This window comes from Lolium rigidum, chromosome 5 (genome assembly GCF_022539505.1).
Source record: "Lolium rigidum isolate FL_2022 chromosome 5, APGP_CSIRO_Lrig_0.1, whole genome shotgun sequence".
NCBI lineage: Eukaryota > Viridiplantae > Streptophyta > Magnoliopsida > Poales > Poaceae > Lolium > Lolium rigidum.
The window spans coordinates 20,426,276-20,439,929 of record NC_061512.1 but is presented as its reverse complement, the minus strand read 5'-3'; the positions used below and the strand labels follow the sequence as shown (position 1 = coordinate 20,439,929).

At 50.9% G+C, this 13,654-nt stretch overlaps 1 pseudogene; it reads right to left on the bottom strand.

Moving 5' to 3' along the window:
• Positions 1-4,110: 4,110 nt before the first annotated feature.
• Positions 4,111-13,310, bottom strand: LOC124652203 (annotated as a pseudogene).
• Between the last annotated feature and the right edge of the window lie 344 nt (positions 13,311-13,654).

The window sequence follows — 13,654 nt, the reverse complement described above, 5'->3', positions numbered from 1 at the left end:
GCTTCATTACAGATGTTACCCTTCTTAAGCATAGGGTAAAGGAGAGTTCTGTAGGTCTTTTGTCATCATGGATTGACAACCTGTTGTAATTAGTAGGTAGGTAGTTGTTGTATATATTTTTTTTTTAGACTTTTGTACATAATTTCTTTTGATAAGCAATAAAAGGCTGTGGGGGGCTCCCCTGCAGTAGTTAAGTTCAAAAAAAAAAACTATACCATCTGGTGCTACGAAATCAAAAGGATCGATATATAAGAACGAGAATATAAATTGTCAAATGGGTGTATTTATTCTGGATTGATGTCAGTTGTTTCCAAGCATTCTAGCAGACAACGATATAATAGTTCATACTACATGGAGTCCAAGATAACGACACGATAGCTAAATACAAGATCAGAGACAAAACGATAAGATCAACTCGGCCGAGAGATATTTAGACTCCATGCCCGATGGCACATCGCCGGCACCATGCCTCGATGGCTCGTCACCTGCAGCTAGCAGAGCTACTCGATCAACAAAGTTGCTGCATCCGGAAATTCAGGGCACGGCAGATATATGAACATTAGCTCCGATATGAACAATAAAAATGATGTCTCCAATAGCAAGAAAATAAGCTTAAGGGTGTCCCCTGCTGGGGTGGCCCCTGGTGGTGGTTGACTTGCGTCTACGGCCCACAGGCTGATGCTGACAAGATCACCTTCCTCGCAGAGCTCCGCGACATCCGCGGGATACAACATGGCCCATGGGCTCTCTGCGGGGACTTTAACATGATTTACCGCCATGAGGACAAGAACAATGGGAACCTGAACCACAGGATGATGGGTAGATTTTGCCGCTTCCTGAATGACTGCGAGCTCAAAGAGATCTATCTCCATAGGCGCCGCTACACCTGGTCAAACGAGAGGGACACACCCACTCTTGTTCGGCTGGATCAGGTGTTCACCACGGTCACCTGGGAGGAGATGTTCGGTAGCTGCATGTTGCGCTGCTTGGCGACGGTGGTGGCGGATCACTACTCCCTCGTGCTGGATTGTACCACAAAATCTGCAGGGTGGAAAAGGTTCCAGTTCGAGCGCTTCTCGCTGAGGTTGGATGGGTTCAGTGAGGTGGTGCAAAACAGCTGGGGTGTGGTGGATGGAGACCCGAACCCTTTCCGGCGGCTCACCGCCAAGCTGAAGCGTACGGCGCGTAGCCTCATAAGCTGGAGCGATAAGAAGGTGGGGTGTGTCAAGATGCAGCTGATGATAGCGCGGGAGGTGGTGCTGAGGCTGGATATCGCCATGGAATCCCGACAACTGTCTCAGGACGAACGTCGACTCTGGGCCCACCTCAAGCACGCCTACTTGGGTCTAGCCTCCCTCGAACGCACTATGGCTCGCCAGAGGGCCAAGATTGCGTGGCTTCGGGAGGGCGACTCCAACACATCATTCTTTCACCAGCATGCGGCCTATAGGAGGCAGAAGAACATGATCCACAGCATGCAGGTGGATGGCGCGGTCATATCGGACCATGCGGCCATGACTGAAGCGACCTTCACGCACTTTGAGGGTCTGCTAGGAACCTCGGTGGACAGGGTGCAGGACTTGGACTTTCTGAGTACCCACTCAGAGGATCTTTCCGAGCTGGAGGCTGCGTTCACTGAGGACGAGAGCTGGGAGGTGATTAGGCGTCTGCCGCCGGGCAAAGCGCCAGGACCCGATGGCTTCACGGCCGAGTTCCTGCAGAAATGTTGGAACATGGTCAAGGGTGATTTCATGGCTGCCTTCGACAAGCTGTTTACGATGTGTGGGCGCGGTTTCAAGACCTAAATCAGGCACTGATGATCCTGCTGCCTAAGCGCCCGGACGCGGCGGCGCTGGGTGATTATAGACCGATTAGTGTCATCCACATCTTCGCCAAGCTGGTGGCTAAGACTTCGGCTACTAGGCTAGCCCCTAGGATGGAGTCGCTGGTGGATCGCAACCAATGCGCGTTCATTCGCAAGCGGTGCATCCATGACAACTTTATGTTGGTCCAGCAGACACCTAAGTTCTTGCACGGGAGGAAGGAGCCGCGGGTGATGCTCAAGTTGGACATAGCTCGGGCGTTTGACTCTGTCTCGTGGGGGTTCCTCATGGAGGTCCTTCGCAAGATAGGGATTGGCCCCAAGTTCCGCGAGCTGGTCTCCATTCTGCTATCCACGGCAAGTACCAGGGTGTTGCTCAATGGCAAGCCAGGCTCCCCCATATGGCATAGGAGGGGCCTGAGACAGGGCGACCCTATGTCACCGTCGTTGTTCGTCCTGATGATGAACTCGCTTAATAGGTTGCTGGCCAAGGCCATCGAGCTGGGTGTTCTTAGACGGTTGGCTCGGCGTGACCTGGTGACATCGGTGTCGCTGTATGCGAACGATGTGGTGATCTTCTGCCACCCGGATGAGTCGGAACTACGCGCTGTCCGCGGCATGCTGGAGCTCTTTGGGCAGGCTTTGGGATTGCGCACCAACTTCGCCAAGTGCTCGGTCTCCCCCATTGGATGATCGGAGGATGAGGCTGCTGGCGCCGCTAGACTGATGGAGTGCCAGCTGGCGCAGTTCCCGGTGAAGTACCTAGGCACCCGCTCTCTATCAGGAAGTTGTCGGCTACATCCTTTCAACCCCTGGTAGACCGGTTGGCTGACAAACTCCCTACCTGGCGGGCTTCCATGATGCCCAGGGCAGGGCGTTTAGCGTTGATTCGCGCGGTCCTCGCGGTGATCCCTTTTCATCAGCTGATGGTGCTGAGGCTAGACAAGAAGACGTTGAAACAGGTGAACAAGATTTTGCGCGGCTTCCTGTGGGCTGTGGGCTGGCAGTGCAGAGGCCAATGGAGGACATTGTCATGTCAACTGGTCCAAGGTATGTCGGCCGCTGTGGCTGGGGGGGTCTGGGGATCCCCAACTTGGCGCGCACTGCGACCAGTCTAAGGGTGCGTTGGATTTGGAGGATGCGTATAGACCCCACGCGACCTTGGCGCAGGCTTGATATGCAGTTCTCAAAGATGGAGCTCGACGCCTTCGCGGCCTCCACCACGATGGAGGTTGGCAATGGAGAGTCTGCCCTCTTTTGGGAGGACAAATGGCTGGATGGCAGGTCCATCAAAGAGATAGCGCCGGAGGTTTACGCGCTGGTACCTAATCGCCGCAGGAAAGCGCGTACGGTCCGGGAAGCGCTAATCGATCGAGCCTGGATCCCCGACATAGCTGGCGCGCCAAGTGCACTCACACTCTAGCAGTACGTACAGCTATGGGGTAGGCTACGTGAGGTGCAGCTCTCTGCGGAGCAAGATAGGATGGTGTGGCGTTGGACGATGGATGGACGATACAGTGCTCGTTCCTGCTATGACACCCACTTCCAGGGGGCCATCACTTCAGGATCGTGGAGGCTGAACTGGAAATCCTGGGCGCCGCCAAGGGTGAAGTTCTTCATCTGGCTGGCCTGCATGGATAGATGTTGGACGGGTGAGAGGTTGGCGCGGCGGGGCCTGCCGCATGCGCCTAGATGCCCGTTGTGCGACCAGGCTGTGGAGACCATGTCACACCTGCTCACTGGGTGCTCTTTCTCCAAGACGGTGTGGTTTGAGGTCCTCTCGTGGATCCAATCCACCTCAGGTCCTCCCACGGTGGAGGATGACTTCGCGGAGTGGTGGTCGCTGGCTGTGCGGACCGCCCCTCGCCAGCTGCGCAAAGGAACTTCGTCGATTATCATGCTTACGGCGTGGTGGATATGGAAACACCGGAATGCAGCTGTCTTCGACAACGCACGGCCTTCGGTGACGTCCCTATTCAACGACATGAGGTCCGACGCGCGGCTTTAGGCGGACGCGGGGGCCCAGGGTGTCCGTCAGCTCCTCTCCTAGACTAGTTTCCTTTTCTTGGGTTGAGTTGTATGGCGGGGTGTGCCGTTTTGGGGGCTTCTACATATAACTTTTTTTTCTATCAATACATCGAAACGCAAGGCTTTTGCGTTTTCGCCAAAAAAAAAGAGAATAAGCTTCAATCGTCTGAATCCAACAAAATACAAGAGTTGCTGCACATATAACGGATCGAATTTCATCTGAATCCAACAAAAATGAATGCAACCATGTCATCATGGTCGATAGCTGGAAAAAAGTACTACATGATCAAGTTGCATACATTATTTTCAAGTAGCTCAGATTTCGTAATAGCGTGGTTCACTTCAAGCATGTATATATAAAGTAGCTCCATTAGTTACGAGTAGTACTTCAAATTTTCTGTAATGAACCTAAATTCCAAGATTGGCGATCATCTATTCAACTTTGTTTCGAGATGAATGGGTCATGCTGGCATCCCCGTTGCTGATGCCGCCGGTAGTCCCCGGAGAACCTAAAGAGTCATCTGTTGGATAATTAGGCACAATTTCCATGATTAATTCCAGAATATAAAACATGATGACAGCAACTACTAACATGTGAAACTCGAACATACTAGATGCATTAATCAACATGAGTAGCAGCAACGCAAACGGTAAAGCATCCATCGCTAAACAGATCGAGATATGTCGCACGTACCGATCTGGTGGAGGTGGCGGTGGAGGTGTAGCAGATGATGTCGCAGCAGTAACGTTGTTGATGACAACGTTGTTGACGACGGGGACGACGGGTCGAAGTAGACGGCATTGAAGACGACGGAAGGCAGCACCGCCCGACTTGGACGGAAGGCGACCCGTGATGAAGAACTTGAGCAGTCGCGCAGAGCGCTTCCCAAAAACCTAATTCGCCCTCTCCCGTACAGGATCGCAAGGACGAGCGGTTCCGGAGACCTGCTCTCCCGTTCGCCGATGCACGTCGGCGCGCGGGATGGAGTAGGCTACGATGGCGGCGCAAGCAGAGAGAGGTGGAAACCCTAACTCGTGTATTCAGTTTTTTTCTGCGGTAGCCGGGCAAGAGATTATATAGGCTCGGGAAACCCTAGGCAACGTGGGCCACGCCCACGTCGCACGAACGTTTCGAGTCGGTTACAGATAGCCGAGCGACCCGAACCGACTAACTGTGACGCGTCCGTCTAGAACTCTGTTCGTTTTCCTGAGCTGCAAAAAGTAAGGAAAGTCTCGGCTCGAGGCTCAATCCACTCACCACGAGCGCGGCGCGCGTCGTGACGTGTCGTGTCGAGTCGAGTCGAGTCGAGTCGAGACGAGCGAGCGAGGAGGAGGAGGAGCGCGCGTGTAGCACTCCTATTCTCACTCACTTACTAGTGGTGAAACAACCCACCTTATAAGGTGGTCTAACTTCCTCTCAACTTTCCATGTGGGACTAAACTTCCCACCTCTTGCCACTCACTAGTGAGCTGCCACCAACTTGGGCTCAAACTCACAAGGCTGCCACTATGTGGGCTTTGAGATTTATAGGGAAAACTGAAATCTAATTTGGGCCACTAAAAGTGGGCCCAATATTTCAACAATCCCCCACCAGATCTCAAATCCCCATTTAGAGATTTACCAAATACTCGCTGCTTGTTTATATACCAGTTGTTTCAGACGGAGACCGTTAAGTTGAACTTCCGCCTAGAACCTTAAGCTACATCCATTCACGCTTGAACAATGGACTAAGCCTTGAATTGCAAGTTTTGCGTGAACAGGGTTTCACTCAAAGTCATGACCAGTACATGGCTGCCAGTAGCCTACCCCGCGGGTGAAGCATATGCGTCATACTTCATGGTCTCTTCATGAGTTTACTAGAGATCACCCAAATCTCATAGATTGCGACGTTTAACAATCGGACTCATATAGGTGTGTTATTTCAAGAATGCTCCGTAGGACAACATCTTTGCTATAATAGCCAACATAAACACATTAAGGCTTGTCGCCAACCCGCCTTACAAAGCAATTGAGAGTTGTGTATCTTCACATAGAGAGGGTTACATAATACTCTCCTCAATTAAACCACTAGTTTGTTCTTCCCGTGTCCTAATTCACGGGATCTCCGATCACAAAGGTTGGGTTACCACTATGGTGTAACATCAACGGGTCTCAAACCCATCTCCTCGATGCACTTTCTATCACATTACGTGATAGTCCCTTTGTAAAGGGATCTGCCGGGTTTTTGTCTCGTTTGAATATATGTAACAGTTATTACTCCGGAGTTTCGCAATTTTCTCGACGTGACTTCAAACGTCTCTTGACGTGTCTTGATGACTTCGCGTTATCCTTAGAATTGTTCACTTTGACAATTACAGCTTGATTGTCACAATTCAAAAGGATTGCCGGAACAGGTTTTTCAACCACAGGCAAGTCCATCAAGAGCTCACGCAACCATTCTGATTCAACAGTGGTTGTGTCTAAAGCAATAAGTTCTGCTTCCATAGTTGACCTCGTCAATATGGTTTGCTTGCAAGATCTCCATGACACTGCGCCACCTCCAAAGGTAAATACATACCCACTTGTGGCGTACAGATCAGCTACATCTGAGATCCAATTCGAATCACTATATCCTTCAAGCACAGCTGGGTGCCCTGAATAGTGAATCCCATAACTCATTGTACCACATAGGTAGCGCATGACCCTATCAAGTGCATGCCAATGATCAGTACTCGGGTTTGACATGAACCTACTCAACTTGCTAACAAGCAAAAGAGATGTCGGGTCTAGTCGCGCTCGCTAAGTACATGAGTGAGCCAACGATCCGAGAATATCTCAATTGATCTATGGCGATTCTCCGGTTCTTGCGTAATGTCACATCGGGATCATAAGGTGTTGAAGAAGGCTTGCTATCAATATAGCCGAACCGGCTCAAGATCTTCTCAACATAATGGGATTGCGTTAGAGTAATCCCACTCTCGTTCTTAATCGCCTTGATGTTCGAATCACATCGGCTTCTCCCGGATCTTTCATATCAAAGCTCTTTGACAAGAAAGACTTGACCTCGTGTATTACTTTCATGTTTGTACCAAAGATCAGAATATCATCCACATACAAACATAATATAACACCTTCGCCCCCACCATGGCGGTAGTAAACGCACTTGTCAGCCTCATTGACAATAAAGCCTACAGAAGTTAAAGTTCTGTCAAACTTCTCATGCCATTGCTTAGGTGCTTGTTTTAGGCCATATAAAGATTTTAGCAACTTGCACACCTTTCTTTCTTCACCTTTTACTACAAACCCATCGAGCTGATCCATATAGATTTCCTCTTCCAACTCTCCATTAAGAAAAGCTCGTCTTTACATCCATTTGATGAACGATAAGACCATAGGAGGCAGCCATGGAAAGTAGTACTCGAATGGTGGTAAGTCTAGCGACAGTGTGAATAGGTGTCGAAGTAATCTTCGCCTTCTCTCCGTGTGTAGCCTTTCGCTACAAGCCGCGCCTTGTACTTCTCAATAGTACCATCAGGTCTTAGCTTCTTCTTGAACACCCATTTGCAGCCCACAGGCTTGCATCCATGGGGTCGTTCGATAGCTCCCAAGTTCCATTAGAAAGAATCGAGTCCATCTCATTATGGACAGTCTTCTTTCCGACCATCTCGCATCCGGAGATGCATATGCCTCCGCAATGGACGTGGGAGTATCATCCACAAGGTACACAATGAAATCATCACCAAAGGATTTTTCAATCCTTCGTCTCTTGCTCCGTTTAGGAGCTTCATTGTCATCCTTCTCAATAACAATCTCATGTGATTGTTCAAAATACTCATTAGATGTACTAGATTCAGGAACTATCTCAGTAGAAATTCTAGCAATGCTATGCATATCTTTCATAGGAAACATATTCTCAAAGAATGTTGCATCACGAGATTCCATAATAGTGTCAACATGCATATCGAGTACTTCGATTGAACTACTAAAAATCTATAGCCTACACTCCGCGGAGCATAACCTAGAAAGATACAATCCACTGTCTTTGGTCCGAGTTTGCGCTTCTTAGTAATTGGAATATTGACTTTCGCCAAACATCCCCATGTGCGCAAATACGAAAGTGATGGTTTTCTCCCGGACCACTCCTCGTAAGGGGTTTTATCTTTATTCTTGTTAGGAACTCTATTCGGGACATGACATGTAGTCAACAAAGCCTCCCCCACCATGCCTTTGATAAACCAGCAAGTAGCTAACATGGAATTCACCAAGTCGAGTCAGCGTGCGGTTTTTCCTCTCGCAACCCCGTTTGATTGGGGCGAATAGGGAGGCGTCCTCTCATGAATAATACCATGTTCCTCACAGAATTCATCAAAGATTTTAGGAAAATATTCACCACCACGATCGGACCTAAGACGCTTGATCTTTCTCTCTAGTTGATTTTCAACTTCGGCCTTATAAATTTTAAAGTAGTCTAAAGCTTCATCTTTAGTCCGCAACAAATAAACATAGCAAAATCTAGTCGCATCATCAATCAATGTCATGAAATATCTCTTTCCACCTTTTGTCAACACACCATTCATCTCGCATAGATCGGAATGTATGAGTTCTAGAGGTGCCAAGTTTCTCTCCTCGGCCGCCTTGTGAGGCTTTCGAGGTTGCTTTGATTGCACACAACTATGGCACTTAGAACCTTTGGCAATGGTGAAATTCGGAATTAAACTTAAACTCGGATAGCCGAGACATTAAACCAAAATTAATGTGACATAAACGAGAATGCCAAACACCGGTATCATCACTAACATTGCCACAAATATGGTTCACGAGACTTATTACGAAATCGAAAGCGAAAAGCGGAACAAGCCTCCGCACTCATAGCCTTTACCAATAAATTGTCCAAACTTGGAAACAACTACTTTATTCGACTCTAAGACAACCTTAAACCCATCTCTGCATAGAAGGGAGCCGCTAACGAGATTCTTGTTCATAGTAGGGACATGCCGCACGTTCCTCGCTCGCACGATCTTCCCGAAGTGAACTTCGCATCTACCGTGCCAACACCACGAACGAAACATGTGACCCATTCCCCATCAAGACGGAAGAATCCCGAGCGACCTGGTAAGAAGTGAACATGGATATGTCGAGCACACACATGAACATTAGCACCCGTATCAATCCACCAACATGGAGATTGAAATACCGAAAGAACAAGAAAGAGATTACCGTACCCATCAGCATTGCTAGCGGTCACCGTGTTGACTTGCCTCGCCTTTTTCTTGCGGTCTGCCCTCTCCGGACAGTCCTTAGAAAAGTGGCCAGCCTCTCCACGAGTAAAGCAGCTCGGATCTCGCTTTGTTTATCATCTTCTTCTTTTTGAAGGTTGTAGTCTTCATAGGCTTATTGAAGGAGGGCTTGTTATTCCCTTTGTTCTTGCTCGTAGGGTTTCTTCTGCACCATATTGGCGCTAGATCGACCCTCTCCTTTCTCGGCAGTATCCTTAGCCCGAGCTTTCTCCTCAACATCAAGAGACGCTATCGAGTTTTCAACCGATATCTCCCCGTCTCTTGTGTTTGAGAGTTGTGGCAAAGTTCCTCCATGAAGGGGGCAACTTCGCAATAATGCATCCAGCCACAAACTTGTCAGGTAAGGCACACTTAAGGAGTTCAAGCTCTTTCGCAATGCACTGTATCTCATGAGCTTGTTCGACTACGTAACGGTTGTTCACCATCCCGATGTCATGGAAGCTCTCCATGATGTACAGCTTCATCGCTCGCATCGGTTGCACCAAATTTAGCATTCAAGGCATCCCGTAGCTCTTTACCGTCCGTTATGTGCATGTACACATCACACGGACGATCAGCAAGAATACTCGTAACGCATCCGACGAAGAGAGTATTGTTTTCCTTGAACTTGTTCCGATCTTGGTCGAGATATAGTTCCTTCGGGTAAACCATTACTAATTTCGAACACTTTCGGATGAGTAAGCCGGAGCGTGGCCTTAACCTGCCACCTCTTAAAGTGCACACCGGTAAACTTATCCGGCCTCGATGCATCGACAGAAACCAGCCATTGTTAACTCAGAAATTGCCTACAATTAGGTTTTTGGATTGTTGGATAATTAGGCACAATTTCCATGATTAATTCCGTAATATAAAACATGATGACAAGCAACTACTAACATGTGAAACTCGAACATACTAGATGTATTAATCAACATGAGTAGCAAGCAACGCAAACGGTAAAGCATCCATCGCTAAACGGATCGAGATATGTCGCACGTACCGATCTGGTGGAGGTGGCGGTGGAGGTGTAGCAGATGATGTCGCAGCAGTAACGTTGTTGATGACAACGTTGTTGACGACGGGGACGACGGGTCGAAGTAGACGGCGTTGAAGACGACGGAAGGCAGCACCGCCCGACTTGGACGGAAGGCGACCCGTGATGAAGAACTTGAGCAGTCGCGCAGAGCGCTTCCCAAAAACCTAATTCGCCCTCTCCCGTATAGGATCGCAAGGACGAGCGGTTCCGGAGACTCGCTCTCCCGTTCGCCGATGCACGTCGGCGCGCGGGATGGAGTAGGCTACGATGGCGGCGCAAGCGAGAGAGAGGTGGAAACCCTAACTCGTGTATTCAGCTTTTTCTCGCGGTAGCCGGGCAAGAGATTATATAGGCTCGGGAAACCCTAGGCAACGTGGGCCACGCCCACGTCGCACGAACGTTTCGAGTCGGTTACGGATAGCCCACGATCCGGGAGCGACCCGAACCGACTAACCGTGACGCGTCCGTCTAGAACTCCGTTCGTTTTCCCGAGCCGCAAAAGTAAGGAAAGTCTCGGCTCGAGGCTCAATCCACTCACCACGAGCGCGGCGCGCGGTCGTGACGTGTCGTGTCGTGTCGTGTCGAGTCGAGTGCCGAGTCGAGGACGAGCGAGGAGGAGGAGGAGCGCGCGTGTAGCACTCCTATTCTCACTCACTTACTAGTGGTGAAACAACCCACCTTATAAGGTGGTCTAACTTCCTCCCAACTTTCCATGTGGGACTAAACTTCCCACCTCTTGCCACTCACTAGTGAGCTGCCACCAACTTGGGCTCAAACTCACAAGGCCGCCACTATGTGGGCTTTGAGATTTATAGGGAAAACTGAAATCTAATTTGGGCCACTAAAAGTGGGCCCAATATTTCAACATCATCAGCCAGTGGCGGCCTCATGTAGGCTGGGACTGGCATCTTCGCCGGGAGGCTGGGCAGTGGCATCTCCAACCGCAGAGCGCTGACGGCCTTCCTGATGGACGGTCTCAGACTGGGTTCGGGGTGCCCGCACCAAAGCCCTACCACCATGACACGCTCCATCTCCTGCTCGACGAAATTGCCATCCAACCGCACATCGGCTGCCTCGAGGATGGCCCCTTGGCCATAAGCCTCCCGGCACCCACTACACCGGGTGGATGACGACTCCCTCATCATCGTCTCGGGCCACGGCCGGCCTTCGGCGAGCAGCTATCTCCGGCAGGACGACACCAAAGCCGTACACGTCGGACTCCATGCTGGCCCCCGCCTCGAGTACACGCACTTTGGGTCCATGTACCCAAGTGTCCCGGCTGCACCTGTCGTGAGCGAGGCCCCGCCATCGCAGACGAACCTTGCGAGGCCGAAGTCACCGAGCTTGGCATTAAAGGACACGTCCAGCATGATATTGCTCGGCTTGACGTCCCTGTGCACGACGCACTGCTCCGTATCATGGTGCAGGTACATCGCCGCGAGCCAAGGCCAAGCGCGACCTCGTACCCGATCTGTCCATGGAAGCAAGTAGTCCGGCTTGTACAAATGAGCATCTAGACTGCCGTTGGGCATCAGTTCATAGACGAGCAGGAGATCACCTTCATCACCACCATTAAACCATCCAAGGAGCTGCACAAGGTTTCGGTGCCGGAGACGGCCGATGATCCTCACCTCGGCAACAAACTCCTTCCAGCCCTGGCGGGAGCTCTTGGACACTTTCTTCACGGCAATGTGAAGGTTCGTGTCCTTGAGGAACCCCCTGTACACGCACCCAAAGCCTCCTTCGCCTAACTTGTTCTGGCTGGAGAAGGCATCAGTGGCTACTGCGAGCTCATTATATGTGAATCGCCTGGGGCCAGTACCTTGCTCGAGCTCATCTTGATATACTCTTTTGCTGCGGTAGTAAGCCATCAGTTTCGCCAGTTTTTCCAGGTATGATCTCATGGCAACCTTGGCTGCTGCCACCCATTTTCGCCACCGGTTCCTCAGGAACCAAACCAACTTGACGATCAAGCACACCACTAGCACCACGAGGACGGTGACAAGGCTGGCAATGATGGCCACCTTTCGTCGTCGCTTCCTGCGAACCTTCGCCATCTCCCTCTCATAATAATTTCTCCTCTCGGCCATCTCCTTCTCATCTTTCTCCATCTCCTTCTCATATTTCTCGCTATACTGGTATCTCTCCAGCCGCACCTTCACCGCCGGTTTGTCTGCCAAGATGGCGTACCGCAGGTAGCAGCTCGACCCTTTGATGGCGCCGCCGCTATTGTTCGGGAACAATCGCGGCAACTGATCGGTGTAGTAGGAGAGGCAGCGTGTGCACTCGCTCGGCGGCAGGTCCCTCGTGCACTGCACCACCGCCCGCACCCACTGTGTGTCGGTGAACGGTTGTGTGCCCTCCGCGATCCGCACGGCCGCTTGGCTGGCCTTCACCGTCAACCGTTGAATCAGCTTGAGCCTTGTCTGACTCAAGCCAACCTTGTCCACAACATACCCTACAAGTAACCCTCCACCGTACCAAGTTTGGTCAGGGGCTCTGCTGTTCCAAGGTTTGTAAGGGGTTCCTCCACCGTACCAAGTTTGGTCAGGGGCTCTGTTGTTCCCAGGTTGGTAAGCTGTTTTTTCCACCTGGGGCGCGACGGAAAGGTCGACCATGTCAACGACGGAGAGGTCGGCAACAGAGAAGAATGACTCATCGGAGTATTGGAGGGAGCAAGAGTTGTAGACAGCGCGAACCGTCCGGCTGTGGGGGCACAACATCATGATACCATCGGGTGCGCGCTCGAGGCAGTCCTGGCACTCGGGATCGGTGTCGCCGGCGTAGCACATGAAGAGGCCAAAGGCCTCATCGCCTGCCGTGCCGAACGTACCGTTGAAGAAGCCGTTGGAGTCGACGGCCATGGGGATGGCCGACAGGAGCCGGTAGAGGTTCAGATGGTATGGGCTTCCGTCGCTGTAGTTGCCGGCAGTTGAGCACGAGATTACAGATGGTCGCAGGGGCTGGGTGGCCAGGCTGCCGTCGAAGTCTTCTTCAACAAGTGGACGGGCATGGTAAGCAGGGACGATTGCCAGGAGCAGCAGAAGGCAAACCCATGGAGTTAAAGCCATGGCCGGCCAGTGGTGGTGGCGACCTTGGTGAGTTGTGAGCAACAACAATCACACGAGGCACCCGTTGATGTAAGTACATCGGTGTATATATGCAGAGAGCAGCTATGCCACCGAGAATAACCCCCTCCATGTGCATTGCTTTAAATATTCCACCAGCTCGTGATATTTTGCATTTTCTGGGAGATTGACCAAGATCCGTCAACTTCGGTGGGCACACTGTTTTGGTTATTTTGGGCATCAAGTCGTTGAGAGTCTATCTTGTGCTACAACCATTATTGCAGGAAAATTCCACACTGATTTATAGCTGCACCAAGCCACCAACTGTGAGTTGCCGGCACTTGAGCATGAGATTACAGCTGGCCGCAGTGGCCGTGTGGTCCTGCTCTCGTCAATGTCTTCGACGAGTGGTGCTGGTGGTGGTGAGGGGGCACAGCGCATGGCG